The 24521-nt window shown below is 42.4% G+C and overlaps 1 protein-coding gene across 8 annotated transcripts in view; it reads right to left on the minus strand.

Moving 5' to 3' along the window:
* HECW1 (HECT, C2 and WW domain containing E3 ubiquitin protein ligase 1) overlaps positions 1–24521 on the minus strand; it is a 464866-nt gene that overhangs the window by 324154 nt on the left and 116191 nt on the right. The window lies entirely within an intron of this gene.

Consider the following 24521-nt stretch of genomic DNA (forward strand, 5'->3'; position numbering starts at 1 on the left):
TGTTTTGGTTCATGAGTCTTTACTCTGATTTTATAACCTCATCTTTCTTTGGAGTTACAGTCACCATGAAAATAATCGGTATGGCCTGATTCCAGAAAAAAGCAGTCTATGATGTCAGCATTCCCAAACCCCGATGAAACCTGAAGCTTTGCTGACAAATGAATTTGTGTTAAGAAACGAGTAGCAAGCTTGCATTCTGGGTGCAGAGATTATGTTCTCAACCCTGGTCCAAGCAGATCTGAATAGAAGATGGAGAGAATTCAACATCTACATACTGAGATCCTGCTCTGTGTCCAACGCCCTGGTGGACGCTACTGGACTTCTCAGTGGTGACGCACACCGTGCAGCACCCTTGCTCCTTCCCGCTCCCTGCCACAGCCACTGGCTTCCTGGATGGTTCTCAGGCTGCCCCAGCTCTGCCCCATCCGCAGGCTCCCCTGCACTGCCTTCCCCCTTGGAGAAGGGCCAACTAGGAAAAGACGCAAGAAGGAACACACTAGGGCCATGTCCCTGCCTCTGGCCTTAGTTACCATGTGAACATCGCCAACTCTCCAATTTCTGTGATAGGTCAGAGCACTCATCTGATGTCCAAACCCAGTCCTCATCCACTGGAGCTTTGTGCAGCCACCCAAGCACCGTGCAAGAAAAACTCAGGATCTTTATTCCTATGCCCAAGCTTCCTTTAAAAGTCCAGCCTTAGTCATGTTTCCTCCGCTGCTTAGAGCTCCCTGTCAGGAGCTTGGATGGCTTTCTTTCTCCAGTCCTCTTTCTTCATCCTTTTTGTCCAACCAAGCACTGAGTTCATCTGCTCCTACCTCTTAATGGTTCTAGAATTCATCTGCCTCTCACCATTTCTGCCTCCTCCAGCATGGTCCAAACCTCCCTCTCCCGCTCAACTCCCATGGAGCCTAACCGGCCTCCTCGTCTGCACCTTTGCTCTTAATACAGTCTCCACAATGGACAGAACACCTTATTGAAAAAGGAAACCTGATGTCGCCCTTCCTTGTTTTAGTGGCTTCACACTTCCTTTAGGCTAAAGCTCTAAATACCAGTTTGAGACTTACTTTATACAAACATGCAAAGTGGATCTGGCCCTCCCTCCTCCCTGGCCTCACTGCTGCCTCACTCCTCCTGACCTGTGACACTCTGGCCACTTGGGAATCCTACAGTCTCCAGAGGCACTTATTTCTCCCTTCCTTGGAGATGCCAGTGTGCTGTCCCTGCTGCCTGACCTGAGCTGCCCTCAGCCCTTCTTCCTCCACACCCCCGACTCCTTGGCCTCACCTGTGCTTCCCCTTTCCCCATGACAGAGGCCTGGGAATAGTACCCTGTAGTTATTATTTTGTGACAGTTTTAAAAATAATTCTAATGAACTATTTATGTATGTATTTGTTTAATGTCTATCTTGCAAAGTTGACTCAGGATTCTCTGGGAGCTGGGGCTGCCATCCTCAGCACTTAGCACAGAGCCTGGTACAGGGTGTGCTCACTGTCCTAAGCCAAATATTGATCCAATTAATTAAACACACACACACGTACATTAGGAGAGTAAAAAGAAGAGGAAAAAAGACCACTCAAATGGGCTGTTTAGACATTATCTATTTAGCACTTAGCACTGGGGATACTGGTGTATTTCACTTTACGTTTACTGTAAATTATTTCTTTACAGTTTACTAATTGTTTAACTGCAAAGCTTGACTCTGAAAATAGGAATGAGAGCAGAAGTGGAGACTTTATAAAGAAAGTGAAGGGGGATCAAAAAGGATCCAGCTCCAGCTCCTGGAAGCTTGCCCCACCCCACCAAAGAGAACCTGGATGGAACCCTCCTCCATCAGGAATAAACTGGGGCCCAAGGAAATGAAGGAATCAGATGGGGACCAAGTGACCTGTCCACATAAAAGCCATCTGATGAGTGCTTCTACTCCCTGCTTGCAGCCTGCCTTCAGCTACACAGATCTGCACGGTCCCTTGCTTCTGCCATATGGGATCCAGCCTGACAGCAGCGGATGAGTGCACAGATTTCAAGTAGAGGAAATCCCCAGGAAATGGCAAGGGACAGTATTAGGAATCAACAAAGTACTACTTTAAAATAACCTGAGATTAGATGATTCTTCCTTCAAAGACACAACTGGTTTATACACAGCTATACACAGCCAGTTCCTCTGTTGGACTCAAGTGGCCATGACCCTCAGGAAAATCCTCTAGGAGTGCTCGGCGCAGGGCAGCAGGAAGTCACGTGGGGAGGGTCCCTCTGCAGACCCTTGCGGCACAGCAACAGGAGAGCAGGGCGGTGTTGGAGGCCCAGCCCTGCCTGAGGCCCCTTCTCCATAGGTCCTGGCTGCCGCACCCTGCTCATGCCCTGCAAGCCCCTGGCACCTCTCTAGAGCCCTGTGAATCAACCATCCGACAAGGCCTGTCACTACTCATCAACACTGACTGGCAGTGACACCATCTCCAAGGCCTGATGCTCTGCCACAGCCGCTAGGTCACCTGAGTAGAGTTAGGATTATTAAAAATCAAATGAACCAAGCAGGATGTTTCTCCTAGGCAAATATTGATCTGTCCCTACCCAAATGAACTAAGATTAAAAACCAAATATTAGAAAGCACGTTACCCTTCAGACCATACTGTGATTTATCATAGGCTAAAACAAATTGTTTCATTGTTTTGCTTCCCTCGTCTTTCATTCGGTCTGTTGTCTGATAAGTGGAGGATTTTTTGAGGAAGAGGTCAAGATCATTCATGGGTGGAATACATAAAAGCTAGCAATATAAAAAATGACATTTATTTATTTATTTATTATTACTTTTTTTGAGACGGAGTCTTGCTCTGTCGCCCAGGCTGGAGTGTAGTGGCCGGATCTCGGCTCACTGCAAGCTCCGCCTCCCGGATTTACGCCATTCTCCTGCCTCAGCCTCCCAAGTAGCTGGGACTACAAGCGCCCACCACCACGCTCGGCTAACTTTTTATATTTTTAGCAGAGACAGGGTTTCACCATGTTAGCCAGGATGGTCTCCATCTCCTGATCTCGTGATCCGCCTGCCTCGGCCTCCCAAAGTGCTGGGATTACAGGCGTGAGCCACCCGTGCCTGGCAAAAGATGACATTTTTAAAAAACTTTTTTTCCTAATTATAGAAACAAAGTACATTTGCTTTTGAAAAGCCAAGCCATACGGATGACAAACAATATGATGAAAGGTCACTCAGAACCCCACACTAGAAGAAAGCCAGAAGTCCTGGTTCGGGTAAGGCTCTCTTTTTTATGGGGTGGTTTGAGGGAGCCCCAGCCAGTGTGCTGCCTTCTGGGAGGGACATGTCCCTACAGGTCTGGGCCTGTAAATGTGCATCACAGCTAAGAAGCCCTGGAGTGGCTGGTCCTCAAAGGGGGCTTGTGATATTTAAAAATAATTTACACTTATTTTAAGTGGATGTATCTGACATCCCCAGAAATCTGGTCAGCTGGGGCAATTGCCCCTCACAAAAGACTATCATCCTGACTATCAATTATTTTAAGTCGTCCTAAGTATGGACAATTGGTATTTAGGATTTGTTGAGTTCCAGCACGAGGTGCCAAGCTGTAGAGATATTTAAAGACATACAATTCCTATTTCAGTGACCCCAAACCCCTCAAGGAAATTTACGGCCCTCCTCTTCTATCTTTGTCCTCTAGGGCAAAGACCCTAGCACAGTGTGCGCCATCTAATAACTATTTGCCGATAGACCAACCAACCTGGCACACGAAGGAAGGGAAAGCCTGTGTGTGCATTCCCATATATGTGGTTAATTCCTGAAACGTCACACTAGACACCCTTGCAAAGACAAAGTAAGCTCAGTTGCACATATTTTGAAGGGGATTTTTAAAACTTTCTTCTTCTTAGAGACCAGAAAATTACATTTGCTAATTTAATGAAACTATTCTTTGTTGCAAGAGCCCAAGAGGTGGGATGAAGAGTTTCACTAGATCATCTCCTTTTTGGCTGATGTCGTAGCAAGTATTCATCAGCCATCAGCCAGACTGGATAGCAGGCCAAAAAAGCGGCCGTCTGGTCTCACGCTGGAAGTACTGTTTTAAACTTTGTGACCTTGATTCCATCAGCATGAGTTGGAGTCTGACTGATTTTGTTTTGTCCCAATCTACTTTCTTTCAGTCCCTTGTTTTGATCCAACATCAGTTTTCAGGAGACATAAAATTTACTGTTATATAACATTATGGTGTTATTGTCACTGAATTCATTTTCCTAGGAGGAAGTCTCTTTATGATCCAATACCTAATAGTATCATTTCCTGTCAGCAATGATTTACGATGCCTTCCAAATTCCCAGGCCCCTCCTCTGTAACAGAACAACCCTCTTACATTAGAGGGAAAAAAAGGCTTTGACAAATAGTCCAGGCTTTACTTGAAGAGCATGAACTTAGTGGTATAGCCAGTGGGCTATTCCTTTTTAAAGATATTTATTTTACTCATATATTTTTCATTTTCATTCATTCATATATTTATTCACTTCTCTAGCATATCCATATGGCTAAACAATGATACACAAGGAGAACATAAAGATGGCTTCACTTTAAACTTCCACGTTCCCTAACTTCCCATTTGACACTTTCTTCCCAACCTGAGGGAGCCATCCTTGTTCGTAGATAGACTGGTCCAAAGATCCAGTTTGTCCCTAGAGGAACAGTTCTAACTCCATAACCAGGCAACATAAATATGACCACCTGTGGGTGTGGCTGCCTCCTCCCCAGGCCTTACTCCTCAGACTCCAATTCTGAGCACCAGAGGGAAAAGTCACATGAGAAGTCAAGCTGGGTCCTGGAGCCAAGGTGGTAAGAACAGGGGTGGGGACAGCTTCTGGCCAGCACCCACTCTGGTGCCAGCGTCATGGCCATGAGCTGGGATCCCTCCCCAACAGTGCCATCCCTCCCAATGCAGCACTTTATTGCTGCTCAGCTCAGAGCTGTTTGCTTTCTTCCCTAACCTTCATGTTTCATCCGAGGCACATCTGTGATGGGCAAACACACATAATAGAACTCCATCCTTGAATAACTCCACAACAGAGCTGTCTTCTAAGAATAATAGCTAATCCTAGGGTGTTTTCATTAAAAACAGATTTCAGTGACAGACTATCAAAACATTTTCCTTTTACAAAAAGCAATATGATGGGGCAGAATTATGCAAAGGATACAGGCTTCACTCTGCCCTGAGCAACCAAGGGCCCTCTCCCATTGGCTTCAGTATCTCATTTAACTTTCCCATCATGGATATGCAAGCAGACTAAGTCCTACTCAGCGCTTTTGCAGGCTCCAAGTGGGGGGGGGGGGGGGGGGGGAAGACTGGTGAATTGCATTTCTGCCTCTATTTTCAAAATCTGTCACCAGTTATCCTTGAGGGGTGGTTTGCTTGTGTTCTTAGGGAGTTGGAGAGGTATTATCTAGCAAAGCAGGCTCAGAGTCACCCAACATGCATTGACTGTCTCCCACATAGCTGGCATTGTTTTAGGAGCTGCAGATACAGTGGTAAATGCTCATCTCTAGTATTGATGTGATTTCCTATGTGCCAGGCACTGTTCTGAGTGCTTTACACATATTAACCCATTTGATCCTCACAATAATCTAGCAAGGCAGTTGCTATAACTGTCTACACTTTACAGAGGAGGAAATTGAGGCATGGAGAGTCGCTGTAATATGCCCAATGTCATGAAAGTAGTAAGGAGCAGAAAAGCAGATTCAGAACCAGGCACCTGCCTCCAGAGTGCCAATGCTCAGTGGCCCACCCTGCAAAGACTAGTGTGGTCCCTACCCTTCAGGAAGGGAGACACAGCGAACAGATGAGCTGAACACACAACAAGATGTTAGAGCATTCCATTTAAGAGCCGAGAAGGGCTCCAAGCAGGTCTTCTCCAGTGATTTACATTTTATTTTGGTCAGAAATACCTTTAAGACACTGGCAGCAATGTCCCTTCTCCCCAGAACCTCTGAAGCCCCAGCTTCCATTAGGCAAACAGTCACACTTTACCTACCTACCTACTTCCTTCCTTCCTTCCTTCCTTCTTTTTCTTTCTTCCCTCCCTCCCATCCCCACTTCCTTCCTCCCTTCCTCCCTCCCGCCTTCTCCTCTCTAGTTTTCACTTTACCTTATAGTCTCCTCTTTCTGAAATGTATCACTGGGTATAGTTAGTTTTTTTATTTCATTTACTGTTGTGAAAGGAAAATAAATCTTGGGACCCCCAAATCACTAAGCCAAGGGAAAAGTCAAGCTGGCAACTACAGAAGGCAAACCTGCTTCCCATTTTATTCTTAAATAAGGCAACTACGAAGATTTTTAAAAAGCTACATACCTCCCTCATAATTTGCCCACAAGGAAATTTCTTGTAGGCTCAAGATCTTTACCCTAAAACAGTTCTGTGGAATTTCACCCTGGCAATGTAAACTGATAGCTGATCTTCACAGCTCACCTGAGACAAATGCATATTTGACTGCTTCGTCTGCCCTACTGTTTATGTAAAAATGCAGATTCACCGAGCCAGACTACATTGAGTATTCAGCAAAAGGCTGATCAAGGACTCAAAAGAATGCAGCCTTCTGTCTCTTATCTACCTATGACCTGGAAGTTCCTGCTTCAAGTTTTCCCACCTTTACGGACCAAACCAATGTACATCTTATACATATTGATTGATGTCTCATGTCTCCCTAAAATGTACAAAAGCAAGCTGTACCCCAACCACCTTGGGCCTCAGGACCTCCTGACACCATCAGGAGGCAGCCTTAACCTTGCCAAAAGAAACTTTCTAAATTGATTGAGACCTGTCTCAGACACTTTGAATTCACACTCTTTCATTTTAGCTTTTTCCCCCCATGAATGGTTTTCCAAATCACTTAATAATTTTAGTACTTACTTAAATAATGATATAGATTAAGTAATCACTTAATATATCATAATATATGAAATTTATTGTTAACTTGTGTCTATTTCAGGACTTTACTCCTATTGCTCTTTCTATTCATATGCCCACACATGAAGTTTTAGTGTTTGCATGTATGTATATACACGGACTAGCGCATATAAACATATTTACTGTATACTTATTATATATATCACATTGGGTAGCACAGGTACCTCCTTCATTAATTTTAATTTCTCATTTCTATAAAAGAGACGGAGTCTCGCTATGTTGCCCAGGCTGTTCTCAAACTCCTGGGCTCAAGCAATCCGCCCTCTTGGCATCCCAAAGTGCTGGGATTACTGGTGTGAACCACCGTGCCCGGCCCTTCATTAATTTTTGAAATAAGTTCTCTTAGCTTGCATTTTTGTCCATCTAGAATCCAGAGAGCTGGTTACTGTGGGCCCAGGGGAGTGTGCTGGGTGTGTAGGAGAATGCCACCCACATCCATGCCCACACTCAGGACTCCCCACCAAGGTGCCAGTAGAGCCCAATACTGAGACCCATTGGCCATCCTCCAGAACATAAAGACTCACGTATCTTGTTAGTGGGATTAAATTAAACTAACAAATGAATATGGGAAAGTTTTGCACATTAAGTTATCCCAGCCAGGAGCACCATGTCTCTGTAAGGATTAAATTCCTGTTTTGATTTTTAAAATGAATCTTCATAGATTTCCTCATGTAGCTCACACAAAGTCCTGGCTGCTTGGTAGTCCATGTTTTCTTTTTCTTGAGTTCAAAATGTTTTCTGAAATTATCATAGGCTTGGGCCAAGGATGCCTCTCTTATTCTGCATTTTTAAAATAATATTCCCTTATTCCCTTCTGTTGTCTTTTATCAGCCTAGTATTTTTTCCCAAGTATTATCTTTAAACACTTTTCCTGGTCTGAAATGCAGGCTGGGAGGGCAGAGGTCCCCCATCAAGGAGGGCCAAACCTCCTCTTGCTGTGGCCACTCCTCAAAGCAGGGGGTACTCTCTGTGGATTTCACCCCAAGTAAGGTGCTGGGTGTGGGGGCTGGGAGACTCCACTTCTTCCTGCAGGGTCCCCAGGGACAGAGCTCCGGGCTCCCTTGGATATGGCTCTGCCAGTTCCAGGGGAGGCTCTCCTGACCTGGCCAGCCCCAGGTGTGCTCTGGCTGGCTTCCAAGGGACTAGTGCCATCAAGACTTGGGTCTGGACCATGGGTCTGGCAGGGGATTGGCCGGATTTGCTGGTGATTCATTATTGTGAGGCAACGAGATAGGGAGTACAAGCCTGCACAGGGACCCAGATAGTCATAAAAGGCGACCTTATTCAGCACTTATTTCATTTGCTGTGCACATGTTTCCTTTCAGGGCCTCATGTGGAGGGGGCTTTTCATTCATGCATTCACTCAGCAAATGTCTGTGGTGGGCCAACTTCATACCAGGCACTGTGGATCAGGCAATACATGAGTGAGCAACACAGCCTATAGGCCCTGGCTGTGGAGCTCGTGATGAGGGACAGAGAGCAACCAAAAACACAATAAATAGGTAAACTGCACATATTACAGATCATGCAATTTCAAGAAATAACAAATGAGAAATGAAATGTTAAGATGTGGGTAGGAGATGAAGGTTTCCCTGGGTCTCCAGGAAAAGCTTCGAAGATAAGGTCTTTTATTCTTTGAATAAAGACCTGAAGGAAGAAAAGGAAGTGTCCATTCCTGCCCAAGGGAAGAATATTCCAGGCAAAAAAAAGGCCTGAGGTGGGAGAGTATCTGCAGAGGCCAGTGTGGCCAGAGCCTGGGGAACAAAGGGGAGGACAGAAGGAAATAAATCTGGGGATGTCACAAGGGGCCGGGTTGTGTCAGGCTTCTAGTTCACTGGAAAGACTCTGGTGTTCACACATTGCAAGGTGGGAAGTCACTGGTGAGCCCTGAGTGGGGAAGCGACATGATCTGGCTGGTAGTGAGCAGGGGCTCTCTGGCTGCTGCTTTAGGCACACACTGGAAGGAAGAGGAGGGAGGAAGCTGGGAGACCTTGCAATAATCTAGGCCAGACATGGTGGTGTGAACAGGGTGGGCGTGGTGTGGGTGGTGAGAATTTGGCAGAATTGTAGATAGAAGAGAGCTGTCACTGGCAGGGTGATATTGCATGTAATTTGTAAAGCCTGTGGCTAACCTTTTGCTTGTTTAGCAACCCGTATATCACACGCTGCTCTTGCAGACTGTGGAGAGAAGCTGGCTGCTCCTCACCTGCTCATCTCGCTACCTGTGATGAAGCTTATTTCTGGATGATATGAAGCATCTTATCTTTCCTGTACCAGAAGCTATAATCTATTTCCATGTCTCTCTCTCTCAATCTGCCTTTTTCTATTGCGGCTATCACAGCTTCTATTATGCCCATTGTGTTGCTATACCTACTTCCAGCTTTGCTGCATTTTTGGGAACTGGAGAACACAGGAAGACAGGAGCAAGTGGAGGCTTTGAGACTGACTGGTGCAGGCCTGGAGCTACCAAGGGCAGGTGAAATGTGCAGGTAGGCAGAGGTCTGGGCTGATCTTCAGAGTCCATTTGCACCTTTATCCTGAAATCAATTCTGGAGTCAGATATACCGATCCCTATTTCTAGCTTCCACAAAAGTATTATTTTGCACCATTTTGGAAGCTTTCATAAAACTATTTTTATGGAAATTATTATTTGGGGGAAGGAGAGGCATCCAGGAAAATCTATCATCGACCTGCTAAATGGACCGCACCACCACCTTTTCCAATCACATATTTTTCCACTGGATAATATTTTAAGATTCTACAGACACACGAGTGTCTAAGACACTGAAAAGCAAACAGCAGCATCTTTCAACATAAAGATATTAAAACCCATAGGCATGCACTGACTTGGATATATACGATTATGTGTGGTCAACTCTTGTCTTTACCATAATAGAATCTAAAAAGTCCTGGAGACTAAATAAATTATGTTAGTTGGTGATAAGAAATGGAGGGCTAATGAGGCAAGAAAAATTATAATATCCAAATTGTGATTTTTTTAGTAACTGTTGTTTCTACATTGAATATATATGAAAACATTAAGAGTTTCCAGATGTGATATTGAACATAGAAATAGAGGTTCTGGGAGATAGTATCAACCAGCTAGGGAGAGGGAGAGAAGTTAGATTTTGGATCCAGTCTCTGCATGTCAGCCAAAGGAGAATATGTGCCTACTGAGAACTATGAGCCAGAGGGGCACTCACCTCCACAACTCTGAAAACTGGGTCTCTACAACTAAACACAGTAATCAGAATATTAAAAAGCATGAGTGTCATGAAACAATGTTCCATGAATATTTTTATGTTTTTGGTGTTAATGATGTCTGAGCAAAGGCACATGGGTTAAAGGACGATTATTGGCTACCCTAAAGATAGAGACTTCTGAGAAATATAAAGTCTTCTCTCTTCTGGAGATGGTGAAAGCCTAGAGTCCTTTGCTTCGTCTCCCCAGAGAGGATTATTTTACATTCCAGAGCGGAGGTCTGGCTTTGGCCAATTAAATATGATGTTCACTGTAAGCAAGAAGTTTTAAGAGGTATCATGAGTTTCACCATCCCTCTTGCTACTGTCCCCTTTCCCACAAGAACACCATGTTCTAGTTCTAGATTGGGCTATGCCTTCAGCCTACACTTCAGAAGCACATCTGAGCCCAAACCACAAGGCGAAGGAAGGCTGCAGCTGACCCACAGCCAAATGTGATGTGAGTGAGAAATAAGCCTTTGTTGTGGAAGTCACTGAGATTGTATGGATATTTATTTCACAACATAACCAGCAAAAGCAAGCTAATGCAGTTGCACAGCCAGCCTCCATTTCTACTCCTCTTCTGAATTAAATTCCACTGCTTGGGGCAAGATGGCATGTCCTGATTCTTTTATGCCACCAGCACTTGGCTTTTCCCTAAATTGACCTACTTTGAAGGAGGGTTCTTATAGTTCACCAGCGGAGGAGAGGTTTTGGCACAAATAGCGACTTGTAAGGTTGCATTGAGGGGTGTCTTTCTTCTTTCCTGTGGCCCATTCAAACTATCCCAATCAACCAGGTCCTCTACTTTTTCTTTTTGTATTTGCTGGTTTCTTTCTTTCATTGAAATTCCAAGCTCTTTCCTTACAATCAGTTTTCTCCAATTACTGTCAACTCTGGGGATCAAATTCCTCCAAGAGTTCTTTTTTTTTTTTTTTGAGACGGAATCTCACTCTGTCGCCCAGGCTGGAGCGCAGTGGTGCGATCTCAGCTCACTGCAAACTCCGCCTCCTGGGTTCATGCCATTCTCCTGCCTCAGCCTCCCAAGTAGCTGGGGCTACAGGTGCCCACCACCATGCCTGGCTAATTTTTTTTTTGTATTTTTTAGTAGAGACGGGGTTTCACTGTGTTAGCCAGGATGGTCTCGATCTTCTGACCTCGTGATCCACCCACCTCGGCCTCCCAAAGTGCTGGGATTACAGGCGTGAGCCACCGTGCCCGGCCCCAAGAGGTTCTTATGTCAGAATACATTTTGTGTGCCCTCCTCAATGCTGCCACCGGGACTTGGTTCCTGCTGACAACAGCTGAGGATCTATGTTACTGGTACAAGCCCACAGTTGAATTCCTATATCTTCACTAGGTTTTCATCCCAAGCATTGAAAACCAGGGGAAGTATGTTTCTAGCACCATCCAAGGTCTACATATTCTCCTTGAATCTACTATCTTGGGTCCTTTTCAATCTCTTTAGCTGGCAAGCAGTGAGTCTCCATGAAGGCACTAACACAATTACGGTGTTGAATTTCACAGACCTAAACTAGGTCCTCCTGGAGGCATTTACATTTTAGAAGAAGTGCCACCTTCCATCATAGCATCTGGAACAGGGAGGGAGTAGGAGGAAAACCTGCCAAGGGAGGTTATCATCTTGGCTCCTTTGACTGTTTACCATGGCCCAGGAGGGACTTCTGACAAAACAGCACCCGGAGTATGCTAGAGATTGCTCATATTATGCCAAAGAGCTTAAAGGATCTCACATATACAGACTTAGTGAAATAGCCCACTGCTTCATGTTCCCTAACTGGCATCCAATAGTTTGAGGAATTCTAAGGCAGAACATGATTTTAATGGTAGCACACTGAGCAAAGCAGATAACATGCCTTGGTGGAAATCAATTCAATGAATCCACGTCATGTGAAAACACCAACAGGGATGCTTTCAGATTTGTAAATGCCAGAAAAAAAGACTTACATTCAAGGGGCTGTGATGGGAGGGACATATGATTCCCAGCTGTGGAAAGGACAGAAGAGCAGAGGGAGGTAGAGAAGCCTCAGTTCAAGTCTTATTCTGCTACTTTCTGGCTGTGGGATATTATGCAATTTAGTTAGCCTCTCTAAATGTTAGTTTCTTACTTGTCAATGAGAATTAGAATTCTATCTACTTCGTAGTGCTGTTAACAGATTTTGGAGGGAAAATATATGGAGAGGACTTAAGAATAGCACCAGACACATAGCATCTATTCCCTACAGGACAGGGAGAGGATTCAGTGTTGAGTAAGGCATGTCAAACTCAGGAGCTGGAGGGCCCTGATGATGTGCTAATGCTTGGAAGAGCTGCAACCAACAGTCCCTTTCTGCTTTATTTTTTTAAATCTTGGCATACTTTCAGACTTACAGAGAAGTTGTAAGAATATGACAATGAATTCCCTAATATATTTCACACAGATTCTCCAAATGTTCACATTTTGCTGTTTGTTTTTCCTTTTTCTGTCTCTCTGTATGTGAGAGACATATAATTTATATATGCATACATATTTATATATACATATGTGTGTCATGTTTTTCTGAACCATTCAAGAGTAATCTGTTGACAGGATGCTCCCATACTCCTAAATACTATGATGCATATTTCCTAAAAACAAGACATTCTTGTATATACCTATAGTACAATTATAAAAATCAGGATTTTTTTTCTTTATTTTCTTTTATTATTATTATACTTTAAGTATTAGGGTACATGTGCACAATGTGGAGGTTTGTTACATATGTATACATGTGCCATTAGGTATATCTCCTAATGCTGTCCCTCCCCCCCTCCCGCCACCCCACAACAGTCCCTGGAGTGTGATGGTCCCCTTCCTGTGTCCATGTGTTCTCATTGTTCAATTCCCACCTATGAGTGAGAACCTGCGGTGTTTGGTTTTTTGTCCTTGCGATAGTTTACTGAGAATGATGATTTCCAGTTTCATCCATGTCCCTACAAAGGACATGAACTCATCATTTTTTATGGCTGCATAGTATTCCATGGTGTATATGTGCCACATTTTCTTAATCCAGTCTATCGTTGTTGGACATTTGGGTTGGTTCCAAGTCTTTGCTATTGTGAATAGTGCCGCAATAAACATACGTGTGCATGTGTCTTTATGTGCATGATTTATAATCCTTTGGGTATATACCCAGTAATGGGATGGCTGGGTCAAATGGTATTTCTAGTTCTAGATCCCTGAGGAATCGCCACACTGACTTCCACAATGGTTGAACTAGTTTACAGTCCCACCAACAGTGTAAAAGTGTTCCTATTTCTCCACATCCTCTCCAGCACCTGTTGTTTCCTGAATTTTTAATGATCGCCATTCTAACTGGTATGAGATGGTATCTCATTGTGGTTTTGATTTGCATTTCTGTGATGGCCAGTGATGATGTGTATTTTTTCATGTGTTTTTTGGCTGCATAAATGTCTTCTTTTGAGAAGTGTCTGTTCATGTCCTTCGCCCACTTTTTGATGGTGTTGTTTGTTTTTTTCTTGTAAATTTGTTTGAGTTCATTGTAGATTCTTGATATTAGCCCTTTGTCAGATGAGTAGGTTGCAAAAATTTTCTCCCATTTTGTAGGTTGCCTGTTCACTCTGATGGTAGTTTCTTTTGCTGTGCAGAAGCTCTTTAGTTTAATTAGATCCCATTTGTCAATTTTGGCTTTTGTTGCCATTGCTTTTGGTGTTTTAGACATGAAGTCCTTGCCCATGCCTATGTCCTGAATGGTAATGCCTAGGTTTTCTTCTAGGGTTTTTATGGTTTTAGGTCTAACATGTAAGTCTTTAATCCATCTTGAATTAATTTTTGTATAAGGTGTAAGGAAGGGATCCAGTTTCAGCTTTCTACATATGGCTAGCCAGTTTTCCCAGCACCATTTATTAAACAGAGAATCCTTTCCCCATTGCTTGTTTTTGTCAGGTTTGTCAAAGATCAGATAGTTGTAGATATGTGGCGTTATTTCTGAGGGCTCTGTTCTGTTCCATTGATCTATATCTCTGTTTTGGTACCAGTACCATGCTGTTTTGGTTATTATAGCCTTATAGTATAGTTTGAAGTCAGGTAGCATGATGCCTCCAGCTTTGTTCTTTTGGCTTAGGATTGACTTGGTGATGTGGGCTCTTTTTTGGTTCCATATGAACTTTAAAGTAGTTTTTTCCAATTCTGTGAAGAAAGTCATTGGTAGCTTGATGGGGATGGCATTGAATCTATAAATTACCTTGGGCAGTATGGCCATTTTCACGATATTGATTCTTCCAACCTATGAGCATGAAATGTTCTTCCATTTGTTTGTATCCTCTTTTATTTCATTGAGCAGTGGTTTGTAGTTCTCCTTGAAGAGGTCCTTCATGTCCCTTGTAAATTGGATTCCTAGGTATTTTCTTCTCTTTGAAGCAATTGTGAATGTGAGTTCACTCATGATTTGGCTCTCTGTTTGTCTGTTACTGGTGTATAAGAATGCTTGTGGGCTTTGTATATTGATTTTGTATCCTGAGACTTTGCTGAAGTTGCTTATCAGCTTAAGGAGATTTTGGGCTGAGACAGTGGGATTTTCTAGATATACAATCATGTCATCTGCAAACAGGGACAATTTGACTTCCTCTTTTCCTAATTGAATACCCTTTATTTCCTTCTCCTGCCTAATTGCCCTGGCCAGAACTTCCAACACTATGTTGAATAGGAGTGGTGAGAGAGGGCATCCCTGTCTTGTGCCAGTTTTCAAAGGGAATGCTTCCAGTTTTTGTCCATTCAGTATGATATTGGCTGTGGGTTTGTCATAGATAGCTCTTATTATTTCGAGATACGTCCCATCAATACCTAATTTATTGAGTTTTTAGCATGAAGGGTTGTTGAATTTTGTCAAAGGCCTTTTCTGCATCTATTGAGATAATCATGTGGTTTTTGTCTTTGGTTCTGTTTATATGCTGGATTACATTTATTGATTTGCATATGTTGAACCAGCCTTGCATCCCAGGGATGAAGCCCACTTGATCATGGTGGATAAGCTTTTTGATGTGCTGCTGGATTCGGTTTGCCAGTATTTTATTGAGGATTTTTGCATCAATGTTCATCAAGGATATTGGTCTGAAATTCTCTTTTTTAGTTATGTCTCTGCCAGGCTTTGGTATCAGGATGATGCTGGCCTCATAAAATGAGTTGGGGAGGATTCCCTCTTTTTCTATTGATTGGAATAATTTCAGAAGGAATGGTACCAGTTCCTCCTTGTACCTCTGGTAGAATTCGGCTGTGAATCTGTCTGGTCCTGGACTCTTTTTGGTTGGTAAGCTATTGATTATTGCCACAATTTCAGAGCCTGTTATTGGTCTATTCAGAGATTCAACTTCTTCCTGGTTTAGCCTTGGGAGGGTGTTTGTGTTGAGGAATTTATCCATTTCTTCTAGATTTTCTAGTTTATTTGTGTAGAGGTGTTTGTAGTATTCTCTGATGGTAGTTTGTATTTCTGTGGGATCAGTGGTGATATCCCCTTTATCATTTTTTATTGTGTCTATTTGATTCTTCTCTCTTTTCTTCTTTATTAGTCTTGCTAGCGGTCTATCAATTTTGTTGATCTTTTCAAAAAACCAGCTCCTGGATTCATTAATTTTTTGAAGGGTTTTTTGTGTCTCTATTTCCTTCAGTTCTGCTCTGATTTTAGTTATTTCTTGCCTTCTGCTAGCTTTAGAATGTGTTTGCTCTTGCTTTTCTAGTTCTTTTAATTGTGATGTTAGGGTGTCAATTTTGGATCTTTCCTGCTTTCTCTTGTGGGCATTTAGTGCTATAAATTTCCCTCTACACACTCCTTTGAATATTTCCCAGAGATTCTGGTATGTTGTGTCTTTGTTCTCGTTGGTTTCAAAGAACATCTTTATTTCCACCTTCATTTCGTTATGTACCCAGTAGTCATTCAGGAGCAGTTTCCATGTAGTTGAGCAGCTTTGAGTGAGTTTCTTAATCCTGAGTTCTAGTTTGATTGCACTGTGGTCTGAAAGACAGTTTGTTATAATTTCTGTTCTTTTACATTTGCTGAGGAGAGCTTTACTTCCAACTATGTGGTCAATTTTGGAATAGGTGTGGTGTGGTGCTGAAAAGAATGTATATTCTGTTGATTTGGGGTGGAGAGTTCTGTAAATGTCTATCAGGTCCGCTTGGTGCAGACCTGAGTTCAATTCCTGGGTATTCTTGTTAACTTTCTGTCTCATTGATCTGTCTAATGTTGACAGTGGGGTGTTAAAGTCTACCATTATTATTGTGCGGGAGTCTAAGTCTCTTTGTAGGTCACTCAGGACTTGCTTTATGAATCTGGGTGCTCCTGTATTGGGTGCATATATATTTAGGATAGTTAGCTCTTCTTGTTGAATTGATCCCTTTATCGTTATGTAATGGCCTTCTTTGTCTCTTTTGATCTTTGTTGGTTTAAAGTCTGTTTTATCAGAGACTAGGATTGCAACCCCTGCCTTTTTTTGTTTTCCATTTGCTTGGTAGATCTTCCTCCATCCTTTTATTTTGAGCCTATGTGTGTCTCTGTTCATGAGATGGGTTTCCTGAATACAGCACACTGATGGGTCTTGACTCTTTATCCAATTTGCCAGTCTGTGTCTTTTAATTGGAGCATAGTCCATTTACATTTAACATTAATATTGTTATGTGAGAATTTGATCCTGTCATTATGATGTTAGCTGGTTATTTTGCTCATTAGTTGATGCAGTTTCTTCCTAGCCTCAATGGTCTTTACAATTTGGCATGATTTTGCAGTGGCTGGTACCGGTTGTTCCTTTCCATGTTTAGTCCTTCCTTCAAGAGCTCTTTTAGGGCAGGCCTGGTGGTGACAAAATCTCTCAGCATTTGCTTGTCTGTAAAGTATTTTATTTCTCCTTCACTTATGAAGCTTAGTTTGGCTGGATATGAAATTCTGGGTTGAAAATTCTTTTCTTTAAGAATGTTGAATATTGGTCCCCACTCTCTTCTGGCTTGTAGAGTTTCTGCCAAGAGATCTGCTGTTAGTCTGATGGGCTTCCCTTTGTGGGTAACCCAACCTTTCTCTGTGGCTGCTCTTAACATTTTTTCCTTCATTTCAACTTTGGTGAATCTGACAATTATGTGTCTTGGAGTTGCTCTTCTCGAGGAGTATCTTTGTGACGTTCTCTGTATTTCCTGAATCTGAATGTTGGCCTGTCTTGCTAGATTGGGGAAGTTCTCCTGGATAATATCCTGCAGAGTGTTTTCCAACTTGGTTCCATTCTCCCCGTCACTTTCAGGTACACCAATCAGACATAGATTTGGTCTTTTCACATAGTCCCATATTTCTTGGAGGCTTTGTTCATTTCTTTTTATTCTTTTTTCTCTAGACTTCCCTTCTCACTTCATTTCATTCATTGCATCTTCTATCACTGATACCCTTTCTTCCAGTTGATCGCATCAGCTCCTGAGGCTTCTGCATTCTTCACGTAGTTCTCGAGCCTTGGCTTTCAGCTCCATCAGCTCCTTTAAGCACTTCTCTGTATTGGTTATTCTAGTTATACATTCATCTAAATTTTTTTCAAAGTTGTTAACTTCTTTGCCTTTGGTTTGAATTTCCTCCTGTAGCTCGGAGTAGTTTGATCATCTAAAGACTTCTTCTCTCAACTCGTCAAAGTCATTCTCCGTCCAGCTTTATTCCGTTGCTGGTGAGGAACTGAGTTCCTTTGGAGGAGGAGAGGCACTCTGCTTTTTAGAATTTCCAGTTTTTCTGCTCTGCTTTTTCCCCATCTTTGTGGTTTTATCTACTTTTGGTCTTTGATGATGGTGATGTAGAGATGGGTTTTTGGTGTGGATGTCCTTTCTGTTTGTTAGTTTTCCTTCTAACAGACAGGACCCTCAGCTGCAGGTCTGTTGGAGTTTGCTAGAGGTCCACTCCAGACCCTGTTTGCCTGGGTCTCAGCAGCGGAGGCTGCAGAACAGCGGATTTTCGTGAACCACGAATGCTGCTGCCTGATCGTTCCTCTGGAAGTTTTGTCTCAGAGGAGTACCCGGCCATGTGAGGTGTCAGTCTGCCCCTACTTGGGGGTGCCTCCCAGTTAGGCTGCTCTGGGGTTAGGGGTCAGGGACCCACTTGGGGAGGCAGTCTGCCCGTTCTCAGATCTCCAGCTGCGTGCTGGGAGAACCACTACTCTCTTCAAAGCTGTCAGACAGGGACATTTAAGTCTGCAGAGGTTACTGTTGTCTTTTTGTTTGTCTGTGCCGTGCCCCCAGAGGTGGAGCCTACAGAGGCAGGCAGGCCTCTTTGAGCTGTGGTGGGCTCCACCCAGTTCGAGCTTCCTGGCTGCTTTGTTTACCTAAGCAAGCCTCGGCAATGGCAGGCGCCCCTCCCCCAGCCTCGCTGCCACCTTGCAGTTTGATCTCAGACTGCTGTGCTAGCAATCAGCCAGGCTCCATGGGTGTAGGACCCTCCGAGCCAGGTGCGGGATATAATCTCCTGGTGTGCCGTTTTTTAAGCCTGTCGGAAAAGCGCAGTATTAGGGTGGGAGTGACCTGATTTTCCAGGTGCCATCTGTCACCCCTTTCTTTGACTAGGAAAGGGAACTCCCTGACCCCTTGCGCTTCCCGAGTGAGGCAATGCCTCGCCCTGCTTCAGCTGGTGCACGGTGTGCTGCACCCACTGTCCTCCGCCCACTGTTTGGCACTCCCTAGTGAGATGAACCCGGTACCTCAGATGGAAATGCAGAAATCACCCATCTTCTGCATTGCTCACGCTGGGAGCTGTAGACCAGAGCCGTTCCTATTCGGCCATCTTGGCTCCCTCAAAAATCAGGATATTAACCTCAACATGGTACATATTGCTTATACAATATATCTTAAGACAAAAGAAAAGGAAAAACAAATGACAAGGAATCTACCAAATTGGTTAACAGTGATAGATTCTGCATCATGAGTGTCTTTTTTTCTGTTTTCTGCTTTTTATAGCTTTCAGATTTTCCACAGTATGAATGAATTATTAGATAGTTGGCAACTATCTAATCTACAGACCTTATTCAGATCTCATCAATTTTCTCAATAATGTCCTCTGTGAAAAAGAAAAATCCAAGATGCAAGATCTTGTGTTATATTCAGTTCAGTTGTCTTTCTTTGTATTTCATGACACTGGTTGTTTTTATTTATTTATTTGTTTTTGAGACAGAGTCACTGTCTGTCACCCAGGCTGGAGTGCGGTGGTGCAATCTTGGCTCACTACAAACTCTGCCTCCAGGGTTCAAGTGACTCTCTGGCCTCAGCCTCCTGAGTAGCTAGGACTATAGGTGCCTGCCACCATGCCCAGCTAATTTTTTGTATTTTTAGTAGAGATGGAGTTTCACCATGTTGGCCAGGCTGGTCTCAGACTGTTGACCTCAAGCAATCCTCCCGCCTCGGCCACTCAAAGTGCTGGGATTATAGGTGTTAGCCACTGTGCCCAGCCCACTGATGGTTTTTAAGGGTATAGGCTAGTTACTTTGTATAATACTGCCCACTTTAAATTTGCCTGATGTTTCCTTGTGATCAGAGTCAGGCTCTGACTTCAGCAGGAGCCACAGAAGCCATGTTGAGCCCTCAATGCCCTGTATCAGGAGGTATTAGGCTGGTGCAAAAGTTATCATGGTTTTTGCCATAAAAGTAATGGCAAAAAAGACCCACAATTACTTTTGCACCAACCCATTACAAGCTGCACTGGTGTTGGCAACTCTTGGTTAAGGTGCTGTCTGTCAGATGTCTCCACTGTAAAGTCACCATTTTATCCTTTGTAAATAATAACTATCTTGTGGAGAGACACTTGGAAATTACATAAATATACTGTTACTTCTCAAACTTTCATCAATTTCCTTTACCATCCATTAATTAGTTTTTGCTTGAGTCAGAGTCCTCTTTATTTATTTATAGCCCATTAATTTTTTTTTCTTTTTTTTAACTTTCATTTTAGGTTCAGGGGTACTTGTACAGATTTGTTGTACAGGTAAACTTGTGTCACAGAGGACTGTTGTACAGATTATTTCATCACCCAGGTACTAAGCCTAGTACCCGACAGTTATCTTTTCTGCTGCCCTCCCTCCTCCCACTCTCCACCCTCGAGTAGACCCCAGTGTCTGTTGTTCCCTTCTTATGTGTTCATGAGTCCTCAACATTTAGCTCCCACTTATAAGTGAGAACATGCTGTCTGGTTTTCTTCTGTTCCTGCATTAGTTTGCTAATGATAATGGCAGAGGTCTCTTTTTAAACAGAGTTTTGAATGCTATCATTTAAGAAATATTTTCCATGGCAATGGATCTTATGAGACTCATCAAAGCCATTACGGTGTAAAGCATCTCTCCAAAAAAATGAACTCCTATTTGGTGTCAGCTGATTGCAAAGACTTCAATATAGGGAAGGAGGAGAGAGCTCAACAGTGGAAACATATCTAATTTACCGGAAAGCGAATACAAATTAAATGTCTCTTGACCTTAAGGTACAGCAGCTATCTCACATCTGGTTTAAACAGAGCATTAATAGTTCTTCCTTTTTACTACAAAAATAATTCATTCATACTGTGGAAAATCTGAAAGCTATAAAAAGCAGAAAACAGAAAAAAAGACACTCATGATGCAGAATCTATCACTGTTAACCAATTTGGTAGATTCCTTGTTGCCATTTGTTTTTCCTTTTCTTTTGTCTTAAAACATATTGTATAAGCAATTTTGTATTCCAGTTTTAATAACTGGAATTCATTGAAAATTCAAAGACAGTTTCATAAATTTTAATGGATGCCTTCTACAAACATACTACCATTTAGTTTTTTGACACCATTTTGGACACGTAGATTGTTTATATTTTTGCTATTAAATAATGGTGGAGAAGCATCTTTGCACACACACAAAATGTGTACTGCATTTTGCTTCATTTGTGTAAGAAATATTATGGCCTGAATGAGTATAGCTGAGTGAAGACTATGAATACATAGCCAAGTGAACTTACAAAAGGGCCTGATTTCTGCCCAACTGGTGATCCACGCAAGTGTTCTTCTCCCCCAAACTCAACAACACTGAGTGTTCCCATAGTTCTTTGCATCTCCTGACTGTACATTTTCAACCTTCTCTTAGCCAATTTATATTGCCCTGTTGTGAGCTGTCTGATCTTGTTCTTTAAAGACTTATCTACTCAAGCTTGCTATGATTTTTTACTTAAGTATATGAGCTCTGTGAATTCTAAAATATCAAGCTGCTTTTTTTTTTCTTTGGTAGAGACGAGGTCTCCGTATGTTGCCCAGGCTTGTCGTGAACTCCTAGACTCAAGCGATCCTCCTGCCTTGGCCTCCCAAAGTGCTAGGATTACAGGCGTGAGCCACTGTGCCTGGCCTACAATATTTTGTCTAACATACTTGTCGCAAATATTTTCCCTGGGTGTTATTTGCTTTTTAATTTTGTGTATCTGGCTGTTAATGGAAGATTTCCAATTTTATGTGTTAAAACTATTCTTTCTGGTTCCTTCTAACATTTTAATTTTGGAAAGCCCTACTTACTCACCCTTCCCAGCCAGATAGAGGTAAACATTATTTCTACACCCATCTAGCATGTGATAGCACTATTTTGAAAACATCAGCTCTTAGATCCATTTGTAATTTATTTGGTGCATGTGAATAACATACTTCTTCCTTACTGGTAAACTGCTTCCCCCTTATCATGTATCAGATTTTTCTGTGTGCCAAAATTTACTTTGAGTTATGCAGTTTCATGGATGTATTGCTTTTTCTGGAGTCAGGATCACATTTTGTTCATTATGGTAGCTTTAAAATACAGTTGTATTAATCTTATTTCATTCCTCTTCTTTGCCCTCTTGAAATGTACCTCTTCTGGACTATTCATTATTTCAGAATATTTTAAAGTAATGTTAATAATTTCAAGTAAAAAAAAATGTCAATTAACAGAAAAATAGAGGATATTTTATTAATAACATCATAAACTATATATGAATTAACATAAAATGTAACTTTACAATATTCAGTTTTCTCATGAAAGAACATGGGATATAGGTAGATTAATTTAAATCTTTTATGTTTCTTAGTAAAGTTTTGTACTTCTATTACATACTTTCCTCACTTAGTGATTAAAGTATGGATAATTTATATTTTCATTATCATTGAAAATCAGATGCTTTTTGAATGACTTAAATTTTATATTTGAATACTGTTAGCTTTGTAAACTGTCTTATTAATTCAAATAACTAGATATTTTCCTTACACTTTACAGGTATAAACTCACATCCCTAAAAAAAAAAAGACCATTTGTTCTCATTAAAATAACCATCCTTGTAGCTTTTGCCTCACATATTATTTCAGTAGCCTGAACTTCAAGATCAATGTTAAATAATCACTAAAAATAGTGGTCAATTTCATATTGCTTCTGTCAGTGACAGGAATGTATTTAATGTAAAGCAGGACACTGGGCATTAAATAATGAAATAATTAATGTTAATGAAACATTAATAATGAGAGAGGCATTGACTTCCAGATTATATTGTCTAGATAAATATATTCTTTTAATATGTCATTTTGCTAAAAATAATGGCAACCATGGTCATCCAAATATGACAGGCAGTTTTCATGATATTGTGACAGCCGGGAAAATGTAGTACTTAGATTTTGGACGGCCAGAGATGGCCCCTGTCCTGTGTTCCAGAGCCCCCACACCCAGGCCATCCTCTGCAGGCTACCCTGACCAATGACTGCACACAGCAGGGATGCAGAAGGCGCCCATGTCCGGGAGATGCAAGGCTCTTCTGAGGGCAGCATTTTAGAAATGATGTTGCAGCCTGGGGGCTTCCGCTCCACCCTCCTCCCTTGCACTCTCTTTCAGGAGGGTCAGGCCCTCACAGCTCCCTGGCCTTTTCCCCTCACAGGCTCTTTCCTCACCCATCTCCTGCATGTCCAGTCCCACCCTGGCACCTGCTTCGCCAAGGATCTGGAACGACACAGACCCTAATGGTTTGGTCTGTGAAGAGAAAAGCCAGGCTGCTTTACTGTCCTTTTCGACCTGTCAGTTGAGTGACAATGTTATTTTGAAACCTCTTACTTCCACGAGATGAGAAAAGTAAAGCATTTAGACAGTGAATTATTAGTAACCAGCGCTGGAGGGCACTTACACGTGGCAGAGCCCCTTTCCTGATGCCATCTCATGATCCTCAACATCATCACCCCACTGGGGAGGCAGGGTAGATATTCCTGACTTCATTTTAAGACAAACCAACCAATAATAGAAGTCTCAGGGTATTTAAAGGATATGAGCAAAGTTACGGAAATAAGAAGGACAGAGTCAAGGCTAGAGTTTATATCATTTGAACTTTTATCAAAATTTTTTCCATTTTAACCCTGATGTTCGGAACCTAAATTCATATAAAACATGATATTATTATTTGGTTTACAAAAGCAAATATAGTATTTATTGGAATTTTGAATTTTCATGTAGGCATCTAAAAATAATATAATAAGGCCGGATGCAGTGGCTCACGCCTGTAATCCCAGCACTTTGGGAGGCTGAGGCAGGCGGATCATGAGGTCAGGAGACCGAGGCCATCCTGGCTAACATGGTGAAACCCCGTCTCTACTAAAAATACAAAAAATTAGCCGGGCGCGGTAGCGGGCACCTGTAGTCCCAGCTACTCGGGAGGCTGAGGCAGGAGAATGGCATGAACCCAGGAGGTGGAGCTTGCAGTGAGCCGAGATTGCGCCACTGCACTCCAGCCACCTGGGTGACAAAGCAAAACTCCATCTCAAAAAAAAAAAAAAAAAAAAAAAAAAAAAAAAATAATATAATAAGATACAAATCCAAATCAAAGGTCTATTCAACTGGCCAGGCATGGTGACACCTACAATCCCAGTACTTTGGGAGGCCAAAGCAGGAGGATTGCTTGAGTCCAGGAGATCGAGACCAGCCTGGGCAACATACTGAGACCTCGTCTCTACTAAAAACAAAAAAAAAGTTAGCTGAGTTGGTGGCATGTGCCTGTGGTCCCAGCTACTCAGGAGGCTGAGGCAGGAAAATCAGTCGAAGCTGCAGAGAGCTGTGATCATATTATTGCACTCCAGCCTCGCTCGGTGACACAGTGAGATCCTGTCTCCAAAAAAAAAAAGATCTATTTGGTTAATAATCATGGCATCCTATGTAGATTCTATACTGATCTCATAGAAAATTAGCAGCATTTTCTACCATTAGTCATGGTTTTTAATAATTTTTTAGTAGCATGAATAATTTCATAATCACAATTTTAAAAGTTCCTCACATTATAGGAATAAAACTCTTATTTGGGATACTTACCTACATTAATATAGGCATCTC

This window comes from Nomascus leucogenys, chromosome 17, assembly GCF_006542625.1.
Source record: "Nomascus leucogenys isolate Asia chromosome 17, Asia_NLE_v1, whole genome shotgun sequence".
In the NCBI taxonomy this organism is placed as follows: domain Eukaryota; kingdom Metazoa; phylum Chordata; class Mammalia; order Primates; family Hylobatidae; genus Nomascus; species Nomascus leucogenys.